Raw genomic sequence first — 11,199 nt, 5'->3', positions numbered from 1 at the left:
TCACAATTAGTTTGGAGTTACACAATTTTTGTGGAAATGCCACAGTAGTGATGTTTCTTTTTATTGGTTTTTATGTTGCATCTTATCAGGAGGTGCTTAAAATCCACATGACCTGTGATGGTTGATGCCAAGTTTGATCAAGTGCTTGAGAAAAGCTCTGGTAAGTTTCTCCAATGCAGAAATATTTTTTTCTTTTTTCACTTTTCTTGTGAGAAGTGAGTCTGAAATAAGTTAGCATTAAAGAAAAGAGAAATTAAGTTTCACCACCTGGAAAGAAGACTATTAATGAATACATAGATATGTTAAATCACCATTTTAATAAATATTTTGAGGTTAAACAATGGTTTTACCTATTCATAAAGTATTATCTACCAATGTAATCTTACCAGTAGATCTTACCAGTATTCATTATATAATGGAAATTCAATTTTTCCAATTTCTTTATAAATTATTTTTGAAATTATTTGCATTTTCTTTAGAATGGTTTCTTTGCCTTGATTTGATTTTTTATTAGAAATACAATATAGTTTTTATAAAAGAAAGCCTGACAGCTAATTATTTCAATAATCCACCTATAATATGAACTTAAATCTCCTAGTAATCTCTGAACTTATCAAATGCATATGTTATCTCAAAGTTGCATAGTGGACACCAGATGCTGCTATTGAATATGTATTTAGATTTTGTTTGCTGTAGTTCTTACGGAAAAATAACATGTACAAAGCCTTTAACACAAATTTGGGGCAATGAGTTGTGTTTTTGACTGATTTTAATAAGTAAATTTTATTATTACCAACCATATCCAGCAAACAATAGACTCGATAATGTCTGACACCCATCCTGTGTTTTGTCAATTAGTAGGTGCTTCAAGGCAATTAATGTAGAATGAAAACATGATGAAATAAAAGAGTGGATAAATAGTTGAGGGGGAAAATTGATGTAGAAGATTGAGGAGTAAGCAGGACAAAGAAAAATGCTGTTGATAGCTAAGTAGCTATCAACATTGCTCTGGGAATTAAATACCATTCCATTTAGAATCTTAGTCATCTTGGTTGATATTAGAACCTCTTAATATCCATCAAAGAAAGCCAGTAGAATCTACTAACCCTGTTTTGGTTTTTGAGTTCTTCAGGGCCCACCCTTCTGTCTCTCTTTACAACTGGCTTATGACCCTAAAAGTTAATAGGGAAACACTGAACCATTTGCTATGAGATGGCACAACATTAATTTTATTTTTATGATCCATATACAAATGATAATATCAATTCTACCTATGTCAATCAATTCTGAATTTTAGAAACTAAAATGTGTGTGTAATGATCTCTTCTTTTGGTGGGAGCAGGGATGTGGTGGGGTCACTACCCACAACATTCAGGGAGTATGTCTAGCTCTGTGATTGGTAATAATCCTGGTAGTTCTTTGGGAACCTTATGTTGAACAGGGATTCAAACAGTGGTTTAATACACATAAGGCAAGTGCCTTTCCTTTACTTCTTGCTCTAACTCTATGGTCTTACAATGTTTTGCTTCTCATGATTAATATCCATTGTTTTTGTTTTGAATTTGTGCACAGAGAACAGCAACTGAGCACAAATTAACTTTTGCTCAAAGAATCTTACTTTTTCATGTAACTGATAGGCTCATAGAGAGAAATACAACTGAAGTGGAAAATAGCTCTGAGACCACCAAGATTGAAATGATTTGACACTGACTCAATCCTGTCCTGTGCCTTTATATCTCAATTTAAAACTATCTCTGATTTCATTTCCTCCTAGTCTAAGCAATGGGTTTCCCTAAAGAAAGGGATATTTATTCTGATCCTCTTTCACAAATTTAGAGACTTTACCTCTTTTTATCAAGTATAATCAGACACAAACATACAACAAGGATACATGGATATTGATATGGTCATATCAACATGATATGGATATATAGTTTCATCCCAATGACTAATGGAACTAGAGACTATGAAAGAAAATGCCAGACAGGATGAATGACAGATAGCATGGGGAATGATTAGTTACTCTGAAAGAACAATGTTTGCTTCTGGACCCCCACCTTTCCAACTCAGTTTCCTCTTTATTTAACCCCACAAACTCTCATTCCAAATTCTCAGATGATAAAACATAGAAGAAAGAAAAACTGGCATAAATTCTATAAGAACAATTTTGTAGATCGCAAATAAACAAGGGAAACCATCATGAGAGATGACTTTTCTAGCTAAAACCAATAGTCTTCTGATCCAGTCTGCTAAACGACGAAATGAAACATGAGCAAGTGATGGGAAGGAATCAAATATTTCACTTTGTATAATTGTATCCAATTATAAAAACTAGAGATTGGCGCTTCTAGATAATTTTATGACTCAAATGGCCTCCGTAATGAAGTGAGACAAAGAACCCCTAGTTAGAAATGCTAATAAGACCCATTTTCCTAACCTCTGTGACCATATTCCAGGTTACTTACAGGCTATATTTGGTTATAACTATGGTCAAATCTGTAGTGAAACGGAAGATATGTGATAGTTGTGATCAAACCCCTCAAATAAGTATAATGTACCCCAGAGCATGAAGGTTGGAGGAACAGGGAGAAAGGAAGTGCTCCTAGGGAAGAGAATAAATTCCAGATTGATTTCACAAGCATTTTCCCAGAGCCAGGGCAGATCAGGATCAACAGGTAAAACTGAGTCAGAGAGTGGCAATTCATGAGACTATTCACTGTAGGACCCTAATCTGAAACAAACTGACCAATGATGATGATGATAATGATGATGATGCTGATGATGATAAACCCAAATCAATGGAGAATTTTTACTTTCTTGTAGAGCTCCTTGTGAATAGGTTGGTTCCAGACAAAGGCAATGAAGTTGGAGAGATAGTGAGTAGTGTCCTTGCTTTGCACACTTCTGTTTCAGACTCCATCCCTAGCACCCCAGATGATTCCTTAATTCCCACCAGAACTGATTCCTGAGCACTGCTGGTGACTCTGACCCATGATTAAGCTCTAATCATGGTTGAGTGTTGCCCAGTAACAAAATTTAAAAAGATATTTTTTCATCAATAAAGTAAAACAATAATAGATTAAACGGAAGAGAAGCTCTATCACTTACATGATCTGTGTAAAAGTTTGGAATTCTTAGAAAATAGTGATTTCTACCAAGCCAGATATAGATGCTATCGAATAAAACCAATTCCTAAGTCTAGCCTTCATTCTAGTTATTTCCCTAACTTATTTACCTGTCCTCTGCAGGCATTAGCTTTTTTGTGTGTTTTGGTTTTTTGGTTTTTGAGTTAGTAGTAAAATATTTATTAATTTTAATATGTATTTTTCTTTCATCAAAATTCAAGAAAATGATGACTTCTGAAACCTCTTCCTATGAGCAAGGAATATGGAGCAGTAACAAAAGATTAGGAAAGCTTAAGCACAGAGGAAATTAGGTAAGTGAGGCATGAAGCAGCATAGGATAATCTTTTGTCCTAGAACTATGATGTGTTGAGAAACTTTTAGGACTCAATGTATCTCTCATTCTAAGTGCTAAGTGTTTTGCATTTGGGCCTATACCTTGTGGTGCTCAGGACTTAGTCCGGGCTCTGCACTCAGGGGTCACTCTGGGTGGTACTCTGGGGACCATTGGGGATGCTGAAGATCCTACCTGCATAAATTGAAAGCCGGAAAATGACCTTCCGACTGTACTATTTTTCTGGTCCCTCCTCTTTGACTTTAGAAACAACTGTGCAAATAGAAACAGTCATAAAAACCGCCTAGCAATTGCTCAAACCAGCCAGCTACTTCCTCTCCCTCCCAACTAACACCTGGAAAATATTCTTCTTAGATGAGCTCAATTGTCATGGGGATGAGGCGACAGTGGTGGCCTCTAAAAAGCAGCAGCCATGGATTACATCTTTTTCTGAAAAAGGGTGTTAACAAAGCCATTTATTCACCACACCGTCCTTTGATTTTGTTTCTTCCTTCGACAACAGCCACTGTGATCCACTGTAACCCTCAAGGAAACACCTGAGAGACTGGCTGACAGGTGGGGAAGAACAGTAGAAGAGAGTTGTGACAAATCTAATTACATTCTTTCAATGCAAATGTTTCTCTAACCCCTTACCTTGCCCTTCTAGAATACATTGTTAGAAAAGACAAAGCCCTACGTTTTCCTGACTCTCTGAAAGGAATAACTAGACATATAGTGACAACAAGGGGAGGAGAAAACTGTAAAATTTTGTTCTGCTTTGCTCTGTTTGCAACTTGAACATGCCAGGACCAGCTGCTGAAAACGAATGTTTATTCAACATCTGGGTAATATGGAGCCTTCCTAGTGAATGCCTAGAATGTTGTAGGAACTTATGTGGACTCAATAATGCAACACAAAAAAGATTTCTATTGAGTATTTGTACTGGGTCATGTCAAAGAGCTGAGACAACAAAGATGTGTTCTATTTCTGCCACGCTCTTGATTTTTTGTTTGATTATGTGCTTTTGGGGTGTCTGTGTGTATGATGTGTGTGTCTTCCACAATGACCCCATTTCCTTTCTCCTTCCAGACAAGGCACAGACAAATTCATGTATCACTTCAGCAAAAGAATCTCAGAGAATCCATTATCATAAAATTAGTATTGAGCCAAAAATACTTCTCAGGTGACTGGACAAATTAAAAACTACCCCTAAGCAGTGTTATATTCTTTATTCAGGTCATGCAGAATTTCCACAAATAAATGTTCTCTAAGATGAGCTCATATCCCTATAGAAAGATTGAATTAACAATCTACCAAGAATGAATCAGCAAAATCTGAACTTGTCTAAACTTAAATTATTGTGTTAAATATATACTAAAAATAGCTAGAATATAAGACAAGGACTTAAAAATGTGAGAAATTATAAGACTTATTTTAAAGAGAACCAAGTAAAATTAAAAATTAAGGACAGACATAGGATTGCCCTGACAAAAGGAATCCACAAATTTCTCTGTTCCCTTGAGATACATATCAAGTTACACTATTGTCAGCCTTCAATGATAAAGTCTTTTTAAAATCTCTTGCCTCCTCCTATGAATTATAATTTTTAGTATTCTTATTCAGAAAAATCAGAACTGATCTTTTAAGGTTATTAAATCACAATTGAATTCTCAAATGCAAGCTAAGAAGCTACATGACATTTAAAATTCTTTTCTTTACTTTCTAATTTTATCTTGAACATTTTGCTCTTGATCATATGAATCAAACATAATAGACAAGAATATAGGTTCTGACCCAGCTATATGCTGGAAAGAAGAACCAACTTATGAGTATTACCTTAAACCTTATTAAAAATACCATAACTCTCGTGGATCTTATTCATATTGGTTAGCTAGAAAAAGGAGGGGGAAAGGAAAAGTAAAGGAAAGATAAAATTTAGAAAATCATTGATAAAGCGATCAAATATTATTTTTGCAACACTTTTGGTTTTCAGGATTTCCTCTCTGACAGTCTATTCTATTATATTGACCAAACAAACTCAGTCACAACAAAGTAAAGTGTTCACCCAAATATAAAGAGCATTTTAACATAAATACACATTCAATCAGTAAGAAGTGCTCAGAGTCAGTGTTGGCCTGTAGAAATGATAAGTCAACAGACAGACTGGAACATATAGGATGCCCAGACTCATTTGTTAGCACAGCATGGTCCCCTGAGCACTACTAGGAGTGACCCCTGAACACAGTGCTGAGAATAGCCCCTGATCACAGACAGATGCATTCCAAAAGCAAAAGCAAAATCAAAAGAAATTGTTGTAGGCATAGCTTAACTCCATATGCTACATGATATTCCATGCTGAACTATTTATTGGGATTTGCTAAAAAGTATGAGACAGAGTCATATAACTAAGAAAAGTTGCCAAATGATTCCATCTGGTCTCTAAATGCTCATGATCAGAGTATATTGGGACAGGACTATTTATCCAGTTCTCCATTTGCCTTCTGGATGACAATTTTCCTAGATATTTGTAGAGCAAAGATTATCAAGAAAGATGGTTCCACAATTTGATTTTCATTTCTATCAGAAACAGACTATAACTGACTGGTTATAAGCTTTACAAATGGTAGGTTACATATTTTTAAGTACAGTTTTAAACTTTAAATGAATGAATCTAAGACATAACTAAGTAAATATGGGAAGCTCAGAAAAAATGGACATGCGGATCTGGAAGAGAGATAAAAGCAGAGCTGTTATGCGATCAGAAATGTTATGAGACCATAAGACCAATAAGGAACAACAAAGACCAATGGTCCTTATGTGTAACTCATCTATGGAAATGAGAAAAGTTGACTAAACCCATTTGTGTGCTCCTAATCTCAGGATACCCAGTGAAATTCAAGAAAAGACTCAGGAAGGAGAAGCATGTGATGAATTAGAAGAAAATTCTGGCCTTCTACAGAATAGGAGAAACTATTCATCTAATACCCATCAGATAAGGGGCTAATATCTAAGATATACAAGGTACTGACAGAATTTAACAAGAAAAGAACATCTAACCCCATCAAAAATGGGGAGAAGAAATGAACAAACACTTCCTAAGAAAAAAACACAAATGACAAAAAGGCACACAAAAAAATGCTCCACATCACTAATCATCAGGGAAATGCAACTCAATGAGATACCATTTCACGCCACAGAGAAAAATAACAATCAGTGCTGGCAGGGATGTGAAGAGTAAAGAACTCTCATTCACTGCTGATGGAATGGCATCTAGTCCAGCATTTATGGAAAACAATATGGAGATTCCTCCAAAAACTGGAAATTTGGCTCTCATAAAATCCAGCCATACCACTCCTAGAGATATATCCTAGGAAAACAAAAACACAATACTAAAATGCCTTCTGCACACCTATATTCCTTGCAGCACTATTTACAATAGTCAGAATCTGGAAACAAACCAAATCCCCAACAATAGATGAGTGACAGTTTCTTTAAACTGTGGTATATATACACAATGAAATACTATGCAGTCATCAGGAAAAATGAAGTCATGAAATTTTCTATACATGGATAGAAATGGAAACTATTATGCTGAGTAAAATAAGTCAAATGGAGAGAGATTGACACAGAATAGTCTCACTCATCTGGGGAATTTAAGAAAAATAAAAGACAGTGTTTTAATAATACTCAGAGAAAATAGAGATGAGGGCTGGAAGGACTGGCCCAAGATATGAAGCTCAACACAAAGAGTGTTGAGTTCAATTAGAGAAATAACTACACACTGACAACTATCATGACAATGGTAGTGAGTGAGAGAAATAAAATGCATGTCTCGAATACAGGCAAGGGGTGGAGAAGGAGGGATTAAAGATATAAAAAATAAATTAAATTAAATAAACATCAATAATGTAACATATGTGTTTACCTAAGAATGCAATGGCAATTTCTTTTTTTTTTAAATTATTTATTTATTTTGTTGTTGTTTTTTTTAACCACACCTGGTGGTGCTCAGGGGTTACTCCTGGATCTGTGCTCAAAAATGTTCCTGGCAGGCTCGGGGGACTATGTGGGTTGTCAGAATCAAACCCGGGTCCATCCCAAGTTGGCCTTATGCAAGGCAAATGCCATACTGCTGTGCTATCAATCTGACCCTGCAATGAACAATTTCTGCATAAATAATATGATTAGGAAATTAAAATCATAATTTAAAATATAACTAAATAAATAATCCTTGAGATTACAATTGATGGGAAATGATTTTGGTTGAGACACTTATTATCATGAATATATAATTTGTATTTCTAAGTTTACTTATAATTTGAATGTAAAGTTATTGAAATTTTGAGAAGTTTTAAGGAAATTCAGTATACTAATTTTAAAAACCTTATAATACAAAGGTCAAGGAGAACCATTATTATTTTTGTTTGTTCACTTTTTATGTTTTTGTTTTTGGGACCAAACTTGGCATTGCTCAGGGCTTACTGCTGGCTCTACACTCAGGGATCATTCCTGGTAGTGCTCAGGTAACTATATAAGATACTGGGTATCCAACCTGGGTTGACCACTTGCAAGGCAAGCACCCTATCTCTTCAGCACCAAGAATAAATACTCTTAATAAAAGGAAGTACTACATTACTCAATGAGAAAATGTTTTTTATCATAAAGTTGCAATAAACTATACCATAAAAACTAGTTCAAAGATAGATAAATGTAATATAACTGTAAAAAGTAAATCAGATGTTGCTAAAATATTTACCCTTATGAGTAGCAGTGATAGTACAATGAGTATGGCCCTTGTCTTGCATGCAGCTGATTTAGGTTTGATTCTCTGTACACAACATAGTCTCCTAACCCCATCATGAGTGAGCCTGAGTGCAGAGGCAGGAGTAAGTTCTGAGCAAAACAGAAACCACAAACCCCAAAATCACTTTCAGTAAAAGAAAACTGTAAAATAAAACAATGTCTAATTTACAATCACTATATGACAATACCAATTATGACAAGAATTTTGGGTGATAGGGATTATATACTAACTGAAATTTAATTTAGTACAACCAATTGGGAGTACAATTAACATTATACTATGACCAAGAAATTCTACTCCTAAGACAAATCTTACAACATCTAAAGCCAAACTGACCAAGAGAAATTTAAGCCAAACACATGAATGGGTTATATGTTTCCAAAATCCATATTAAAAAGAGTTGTCTAGGTTGAGGAGATGGTATAGCAAGTAAGACATTTGTCTTGCATGTGATCAACCTGGGTGTGACCCGTGGCATTCTATATGGTCCCCCAAGCCCACCAGAGTAATTGCTAAAATTACAGATTCCCTGAACCTAGGGAATGGCAAAAAAAAAAAAATTAAAATAAGAGATGGTCTTATATTTATCAATCAAGTTAATGTATTTATTAATACAGTATATCCAAAATATCATTTCAATATGAATAAAGCATTAAATATTTTTTCTATTAAATAATTAAATTCTTTTGTATTTTATTTTATTCTTAGAGTGCATAGCAATTAAAATTAGAATATAATTCAAGCAGCTAGGACCGGAGAGATAGCACAACAGCTTTTGCCTTGCAAGCAGCCAACCCAGGACCTAAGGTGGTTGGTTCAAATCCTGGCATCGCATATGGGCCCCCTGCCTGCCAGGAGCTATTTCTGAGCAGATAGCCAAGGGTAACTCCAGGTGTGGCCCAAAAATAAAAAATATATATATAATTCAAGTGGTCTACTTAACTAGTAGTTACTAGATTGGACAGCTACATTTAGCAAATCTGTTTGACTATGTTTATGTGTTTTTTGGTTTTTGTTATTATTTTTTTCGGACCACACCCAGTGACACTCAGGGGTTACTCCTGGCTATGCGCTCAGAAATCACTTCTGGCTTGGGAGACCATATGAGATGCCAGGGATTGAACTAAGGTCTGTCCTGGATCAGCCATGTGCAAGGCAAATGCCCTACCACTGCGCCATCGCTTTGGTCCGCATATTTATGCTAATACAATCATTACTCCAGAAAGCTGAAAATAAAAATAAATGACAAAAGAAGTTTTATTTAACTATAGAAAACTCTGATATCCTATGCAAGAATAAAAAATGAAAGAAAAAGGTAGAAACATAACACAATAAACAAGGATGCATTCTGGCATGCAGGAGAACTTGGGTTCAGTCCCTAGCATCACATAGTCCAACAAGGACTAAGAAGTATCTTGCAAGCACAAATCTGGGAGCAATCCTTGAACACTGTGTCCCCAAAATGAAAGAAAGAAAAATAAAATTATAAATAGAAAAGAATGCAAGAAAAGTCATCAGAGTTCATCTCAAAGCAAATACTAAATAAGTCAAATTTCACAGAAATATATACAGAATAACATCATTTTCAGGAAAGAACCAAAAATTAAAATCATTTAAGGATTTACACATACACGGTGACAAGATAAAGAAAAAGAGAACACTTGTCACCACTGAGGGAAAACTATAATCAGGAAAACTCATAGGAATTTTCATTTTGGTAAGGTTTTTTATAATATTTATGTATGTTTTTGTATTCTGAATCATAGCTCACATATAAATATATAAACTTTATTACCTTATATGCATGATTATTACAGTTAATCAAATAAAAATTCAAAATTGTTTGGAAAATACCAAACCTACTTTGTAGTCATTTCCATTTTTTGCCTTCACACTTTTTAAAAAAACATTTCTCTCAGACTGTGAGAAACTGTGACTGTTGCCTGTGCGCGTTTTTCCACTGTCCTGTCTCCTGAACCTCTTGGGAGTGGACCAGAAAGGGCCCAGAAAAATAGCTCTCCCAGAGGCTTATTCAAGTGCCAGAATGCCAAGGAACTGTGTCCGACCATGAAAACCAGCTACCCGCAGTATTCTGCAGAACAGCAGGTCCCCTGTTTGTGACATCAGGCTGAGAAAATCTATGCCTGCCCAGGGGTTCCCAACTGTAAGAAACTGTGAGTGTTGCCTGTGCATGATTTTCCTCTGTCTTGTCTCCTGAACCTATTGGGAGCGGCCAAGCGCTCTTTCTAACCAATGAACCCCAGCACAACATGCAGAAAAAATCACACTACAAGCGTGACAATGGGGAAACCTTGCAGGCAAACACCATGCACAGAGAATGAAGACAATAGCTCGATGATCTAAAAAATTCTAACCATCTGATTAACCTCTCGGATAAGGAGTTTAGAATAGAAATATGAAAGATGTTTGTAGAACTCAAAGAAAGCATAGATCGATCTGAACAGAACACAGAGACAGAAATCAGAAAACTCCAAACTAAAATAACAGATCTGAAAAACATGGTAGCTAAACTGAAAACCTCTCCAATGGGTAGCAGCAGCTGATAACAGAATCAGTGAACTGGAAGATCAAATGCAGAACAATTCCATACAGCAAAAGAGTTCGGAAAAGAACCTTATGGTAAAAGATCAGGCAATGGAAAAAGTACTCAAGGAATGTGAGCAGATGAAAATAGAAGTCTTTGATAAACTCAACAGAAACAACGTAAGAATCATTGGAGTCCCAGAAGCCCAGGTAGGAGATCTCCAGGAAGAGTCAACTGTCAAAGATATCATCAAAGAGATACTCCCAGAGTTAAAGACTATGTGCAATCAAATCCTGCATGCCCAAAAAGTACCAGCTAAAAAAGACCCAAAGAAAAATGCCCAAGACACATCCTAGTTACAATGACAAATCTCACAGATAGAGATAGAATACTG

The sequence above is a fragment of the Suncus etruscus genome, chromosome 12 (assembly GCF_024139225.1).
Source record: "Suncus etruscus isolate mSunEtr1 chromosome 12, mSunEtr1.pri.cur, whole genome shotgun sequence".
NCBI lineage: Eukaryota > Metazoa > Chordata > Mammalia > Eulipotyphla > Soricidae > Suncus > Suncus etruscus.
This window is presented reverse-complemented; position numbering follows the sequence as displayed.